Raw genomic sequence first — 7,670 nt, 5'->3', positions numbered from 1 at the left:
GTTCCATTGCACTAAGAAGAGCAAACTTAAACTTGGACTGCTTTGGAATACAAGTATAAATAGGAATTACACACAACACATACTTCACACCTTGCAGTGACAGAATGTGCTCTAAGTTGTTCTTTCCATTTGTCTTTCCCTGCTTCCAACAAAATGATTCAACCTTGCACACCATTCAGAGCTTTAACCTTGCGGGGATTATTTTACATCCACATACTTGCAGAGATGAGAAAGTCTTTTGGTCATAAGGCCATACTCAATGTTTAAAGCAAAATCATATGGAAAATACATTGGGAATCTTGAACTTTTGAAAAGACACTATTTAGAGAAGCTGGCTGCTGTTAAAGGAGAGTGTAGAAGCTGGTATTCCAAATGAAGCTCCAAACTGAAGACAACCCATTTTATAATCCCAGTTTGATGTTAACCAGCCTTCTAACACTACAAGCAATACATACCAAGGTCAAGGCAACCAGCTTTCCTGGGTCAACCCATTCACTCCACCCTTGCACTCAAGAAAGGAAAGCATTAAAAGCCTCCTGGGCTGATCCCAAAGAGCAGAGCAGTGCCAGTCCACACCACTAAAAGAGAAAAACTGGAGCAGCAGCAGGGTTTTTGTTGGCACCGCTTTGTGTATCTCACTCCTCAGCATTTGCTACTGTGGAGCAAGCGCACAGACACTGCGAGGGAGCTGCCATCCGAGCCCACACCAAACACCACCAAGGGCCAGAGCTTTCACCCATCGGCAGCACACCTCCATCCATGCCCTTGTCACCTGCAGCTGGGACAGCTGGCTTCCCTTATCCAGGACCACAGCTCCGGTTTGGCGGGGGCAGGAGCCAGTGGATGCTGAGCCCCCTCCCAGCCCTGGGTGCAGGGATTGGGGAGCAGCACCCCAGGGTCCCCTCCCTGCAGGCTGGGTGTCCGGGAGCTGCGCAGTCCCCATCCAGCGGCTCCAGCCAGCACCACTGTTTTCTCTCTGGGCTGCTCTTGGCTTCCTCCTGTGCAGCTGTGCTCTCCACATCAGAAGGGACTTTTCAGAGAAAAGTGAAATTAGTAAAAATTAAGATAATTGGATGCATTTTGTTTTACCAGAGAGACTGTTTGTGGTTAGCAAATAGATGTGAAATGTTATAAAATATTTTCTAACAGTACCCTATAGAGATGACTTGTCTGTAAAACATGATATAAAACTGGCAGGCAACCACCACATTGACTTAATAAAACATAACATTAACTGACACCAAAAAGGAACTTAGTTAAGAAGCAGAGAAGTTTACAGCCTCAGTTATTTGAAAAATACAGAGGTAGTCCAGCTATTACAATGAAAGGGATCATTAGGGTAATTTCCACTATTTGGTTCACTGCTATTAAACGTGATGCCATGAATACATTGGGTTGGAATTTCTTTGACTCTATGATTCTTCTGACTACTCCTGCTCAAAAAAACAGTAAAGGACTAACTGTCATTTTAAAACTATACAATGTTTTGCAACACTCATTTAGAAATATTTCCAGCTGAGCCAATCAAGGCTTCAGAGTTTATACAGCATATATCTTCCCAGTGGATAGTGGTATGTACATTCTTGACATACTCCTTGGCTCAAACTGGATAACCAGAGGTACTGCCTGGGTCTAACCCAGGCCCTGGTAGCCTGTTAACCCTTTCTGTCTTTTAACTGCAATTTTGCAGGAACATCTGTGCACAGAAAAGGTGAAAACAACAGTAGGGTGCTAACCTAGAAGATAGTTATTCATTCACATTTACATTTTTGTACTGATGTAGTCCACAGAACCCAGCTGGTACTACACAGGTGTGAGACAAATGCAGAGACTGGGAACGGTCTCCACTGTGCTGAGCACCTGCATCAGATGAATGAAAAAGAAAGGGAAAACAGCTGAAGATGTTCTTAGCCATTTTTTAACTACTGTGGACTTCTGGGCAATAGCTCTTAAGAGGCAGCCCTAAAGTATCTCTCAACATAAACAGCAAAAACATTCTTGTTCACCCTAGTCCTGGCTTAACCCTTTGTGCCATGGGGCCCAGAAAAGCATCACAGTCACTGCTGTTCTGCCTGTCATGAGCAGCTTTCTGGAAAATCACAAGGTGTTCAACTGGCTGGTGAAGTAGGATCAATGTGAAATCACAGAGAGCTGAACATCGCTGCTCAGGCTGCAAGTAAGCCCTCGCAATGCCGCTGCTGTTATTATTTTACTTGCAATACCACAGTCCCAAATCTTTAGTCTTTGGGTTGGGAATTTAGGGTACCAGATCGTCTTGATATGATTGTCAGCAAAAGGCTCAGTGTAACCTTACCTGAGGTGGTGCATGATCCCAAAGCCTTGCTGAAAAGGCCTGTCCCATAACTGGATGGGTCCTGATCCTATTCCTTTCTGTTCTCCTTGCTGTCTGAAGTATCTCTCTCTTTCATCACATCTCCTCTAACAGCACAGTCATTTGTTCGCTTTCAAATGCACAGCTCCCCTAGGGTAGTCAGCAGTTCCGCCTTTCTCTTTCTAAAATCAAGCACAGCACACATTGGGGTGCCAGGGATGCTTCCAGCTGTCTCTTCATCAGACAGACACCAGACTTGAAAGGCACCTCATGTGCAACAACAAATACAGGTACCATAAACTTTTTTTCCCAGAATCTAGACAGCCACAAAGAGAATTGTGGGTGGTTTTGTTGGTGGTGTGTGTTTTAAGAGCATCTAGTACCATGCATTATAGCAAGTAACTAAGTCTCCTGAGTGGTAAAATAATAGAAAGAAATTAATTAGGAAAACAAAGTACTTGTATGGAGTAAATGTATAAGAGCAACTGATTCAGCCATCCTCCTTAAATTCCGAAGTGGTGTGCCATTGTTCTAAAAAGAGAAGACTCTGAATGCCAACAGGCAAAGATTTAATATGCTTTTCCCTTTAGGCTAAACTAAAGTAAAATTGGCTGCACTTTCCTGGAGTTAACAGCAAACAGGTCACATTTATCATCCTGCCACTTGTGTTCGAGAACTAGCAATTTAACTGCTCCTAAATAAGCTGGTTTGGCCCTCCTGAAACTGGAGATGGGTGGTGGTTTACATGCAACCTTATCTGCTTGAAATGACTAATATTAGAATAACAAGGGGCTGCAATCTTGGCATTCTGGAAAGCTGGTGAGATCCCAGCCTCAAATTCTCCTGCTTAGATGCTGCTGGTAATTTCAGCAGTGTTTGTCTTATTGCTATGATTTATGTATATAGGTCCCAGATAAGTTACCCCAAGAAGGAAAAAGTAATTGACAAATTCTCCACTAGCCTTCTGAGTTGTTTTTTCCCCTCCTAGGATCAAAATTTCCTTAAAAAAAGGACTATTATTCTCTCTCCACAACTATAAATGCCTCAGCCAGCTCCTCTGTTACCATGCAGTCTGCTGGGCACATTCCAGAATTATTTCTGAAGTTTTCTCAGACTTCCATATAAGTCCAAAAATTCCACAGTCCTGCTCTGTGCCAGCATGACAGACGACCCTTACTGCTTGGCATAAACTTTCGAAACACCCAGTTCTGCTGATGCTGAGCAGTCAGTTGCACTGACCGGTAAATTAAGGACACAAAATCTGCATAAGATTTTGGGCAAGAGCTGCCACAATAATCACACCCATGTCTCCAGGAGCTGCCGTAGCAAACCAGTCTGCCCCAGAAACCACAGGGACAGGGAGCATCCAGCCATCCCCACACACTGTAGCACGGATCAGCTCCAGAGAACACGGTGTTGTGGAGTAGTTATAAAAAGGTGGGGAGGAACCCCAATATCTGTGCAAAAATGCATGAATGGTACAAAACAAAATAACATTCGTTCACTGGAAGCAAATAAATCATTCCCAGCTGTGAAGTCAAGTGTGACTGAAAGTGCTACGTGAAAATAGATGCAGTGTCCTCAGCATGGTGGTGTTCATGACGCGGTCTTCCTGGTGTCCCAGCCATGGTGTGGATCCCAGCCCTGCTATGGGCTGGAGGTGCAAGGCAAACGTCTGCTCAGGGCCTGTGCATCCCTCTTCCCTGCTAAAAGAGAGAATTAGCCAACAATAACAGTGTTTGTTTTGTTGCCATCTCAGTAGACGCTCTAATAGAGCTAATAGGAAAAAGAAACCTCACCAGAGAAGGGAAAGGTCAGAAGGCTAATAAAATAAATGCAGCTATTGTGCTTTCACTTGGCAATTCATAAGGGAGTGTGATGTTCTTTTCATTTTTTTTTTTTTTCAGTAGTAAAAGAGTTCACTGATTAATCCAAAAATGACATTTCAGTTTTCATACATTTGTTACTGACAACCACATCATTACAGAGTCAGGAATTTTAGACACTTAGGTCTACACTTGCTAGATTCCTCTCCCATATAATTTATTTGGTTTTGAGTTTTTGTTCCAATCAGTTCTGACTATCAAAAAGAAGCAGTGTCATCCATGAGAAAATGTTGGTCAAAAAGGTAATTTTATGCCAAGAGCCCTGTTTTGTTCTTGAAGAGCACATCTGGCCAGTTATTGCCTTTTTTCAGTGTTGCCCAGCTAGGTAATTCATGGTTGTTTTGTCTTCAAGCTTGTGAGTGTTCCTCTGTTTATAATCAAGCACCTGCTGAAGTGTTCAGCTGGTCTGGGACTTTGAGTTGACAAAACACAGTTTGATGGATGCTCCTCTCCACCATCGTATCGGCACCATGGCACTGTTGGATTCAGGGCCCCCATTCCTGTGTGTCTGAGCCTACACGTATACACATAAAAGTATATCCCATGTATCTGAGAGTCACCAGGTACACATGGGGCTGAAATTTGGTCCTCTTACCAGTACCCAGGCAGGACACATGATCGAGGCAACACGTCCTCCTGCTCTGCCAGGTCTTGGCCCTCCTCATAGTCAGGAGAGCGAGACAGCCGCAGCTCCGAAGCAAGGCAGCTGTTGTAAAGCGTGTGAAAATAGGCTGTGGTGCTGGAAATAGCTGATCACTAGCACAACAAAAGATGAGGGAGAAAGTAGCCTGAAAGGCTGCAAAATAAGTTGCACAGCCACACTTAAGAGCGCTGGTTTGTTCCCAGAAACCAAGGCAGAAGGTCACTTGCTGTGATGAAGTTCTCTCAGGTCTGCAGAGGGATGGATCCCATCTTTCACACCAGTCAGCACAGCTGAAACAGCAGCATCTGCAATTTCCCCAAATGGCCAAAGAAAATATCCAGTTTTAATCTATCAAACACATGGGAAGGGTTCGTCCTGATTTCTTGTACAGCAGGCTGATGCAAGTAAACACCCAGCCCCGTGCCCTGCGGAGGAAGGAAGGCAGTGTTTTGGTGGGATACCCTTCCCTTCACAGCATACTAGAGAAGAAATACCAGAGAGGAAACTCACCACACTAGGGAAGAAAAAAATCTGTCATGTCAGCCATCCCTCTGCAGCACTGGATCTTTTTCCTAGGCAGTATGTTTGTTGTTTTAAAGGGTCCAATTTTGTCCTTTTCACATCAACCTTTTCTAAAGTTTTACCACAACCACAAAAAAATAGTTTTGTACTCTATCTAGTATATGTGTTTTTTAGGTAGTAATACATCCTTCCTCAACTTCTCTTAACTATACTTCATTTATTTAAGAAAACACAGCCTGAGATTGTCCACAGAGTTAATGGGATGTTGTGGTAGGTAAGCAGGGGATGAAGCATCACTGGCAGGTGCTTTGACTCTCTGCACCCAGCGCTAGTGAAGGCAAGACAAAGAGAGCTGTAAGTTACCAGGCTGACGACCACACATGAAAAGTGATGTTGGAAAATGTGGGTAGGCTCATAGATCAGCTACAAGAAAAACCTCCCATTTGGTTGGTGTCCATGTCCATGCAATTGGTGACAGACCATATAGGATATGCCTTTTGGCAGCTCAGTTAAATAAAGCAAAGTATGGGAACATGAAACTGGCCTGTGAACATCTTAATTAAGTTTTCACTCTGCAGAAAAACCCATTGCTTGCCACATATAACCTATCTTCTTGGTAACTTGAGTCTTCAGCCTACATTAGTACTATAGGTCCTTAGTTTTCCTATGACAGTTTACTACCCAAACCTTTTATTCTACTGGGGAAAAAAAAAAATAAATTACATCAGTGTGATTCAGATGGGGATTAGTTATTGCTGTCTCTAAAACAAAGATAATCTTTCCTTTTTGAGGCTTTCTTGTATCATAGGGGATTAGGTGGCCTTGGACAACCTAGTTGTTCCATACACTTCAGTGCAGACACTCAGACTAGCCACAGGAATCCTACTAATCTAATGAATCACACAAATTAATAACAGTGAGAGTAGGATTTGATCGAAGCCCTCAGCTTTTGGAGGGAGAGAGAAATCAACTTCTCATCAGGGAGAAAGACAGGAAGGGTAAAGCAAATTATATGGGAATTAAGAAAAGAAAGGAAAATATATTAAGTTTGCTGGCTTTAAAACACAAAGAGACACTCTGATCATCCATTTAATATAAATTCCTGCATAAGCCAGGCCATTATGTGATTGATTACCTCCCAGCAAACACATGGTTAGTTCCCCTACAACTATAATCACAAGTGTCTTCAGAATAAGAACATTTGCTTGCATCCCAATATTGCAGTTTTTTACTAGCATCACCTATCCACCTTTTGGGAAAACATTCTTACACCCCTTTCCAGACACTGTATGTGAATTCTTGTCCAAAAATACCACAGACATGGCCAATACGTTAGGTCACTAGGGGACCTCAAAAGAATAGAGGATGTCCCAGAACTCTTTATTAGAGAACACATATTGCTATTCAAACTTCTTCGAAGTCAACATCCCTCAGAGGAAGAACTGTCTCAGACTTTTCTACGAGCTCTCATTACCACAGCGATATTTATGGCTATGCCTTAGGGGGAACAAGCAGACAGCCAAGGCCGTCCCACGTGCATCCAGCAGTCTCTGGGCCCTACTTATAGCATTCTTTTAATGCAAATTTCATCTCAGACCAAGGGTTCAGGCAGTGACCCTCTAAACATCACCACAGCCCCAGCAGTAATTGCTTGGGCAGAATTTTATGCCAAGTTAAATTTCTTAACCTTAGTCTGCTCAATGGCACTGAAAGAAGAGCACCCAGCCCATGCTCTCGTCACTGCTCTAACCCAGCGTTACTGATCAGACATTCACAGACCATCGTCATACTGGATGGGACCCCCCAGGGCTCCTTCAGTTCCCAGTGCAAAAATACAAAACACTTCTCAATATATTCAAGCTTTCTGCAAATGCATACAAATCTGATGTGTTTTCAGAAAGCAGCAGGAGCAGCAGTGTCTTTCTGGTCTCCATTGCTCGTGTTCCTTCTGAAGGATATCAATATCCCATCTGTTAAGGAAATTGAAGTGAAATTCCCCAGAGGACTTGTGAAGAATTGAAGTTTTACATGCTGGGGATGCAGCACAAAACCAGCAGTCAGGACATCATGGAATTCTGCAGCTTCAGAGAAGTGTTGAGACTTGCCTGATAAAGAGATCACTGAAATGCAGCCGACTTCTTACTCCATGACACTCCTGGCTATTAATACCACATGTGAACAATTTAACATAAATTGGAGATAAATGTACTTGTCCAGGATTTAGATCTTTACATACTTAACGTCCCAAAGTCACCTGCTTCCTGAACTCATTTTTTATCAACAGTTT

The sequence above is a fragment of the Patagioenas fasciata genome, chromosome 3 (assembly GCF_037038585.1).
Source record: "Patagioenas fasciata isolate bPatFas1 chromosome 3, bPatFas1.hap1, whole genome shotgun sequence".
Lineage (NCBI taxonomy): Eukaryota > Metazoa > Chordata > Aves > Columbiformes > Columbidae > Patagioenas > Patagioenas fasciata.
This window is presented reverse-complemented; position numbering follows the sequence as displayed.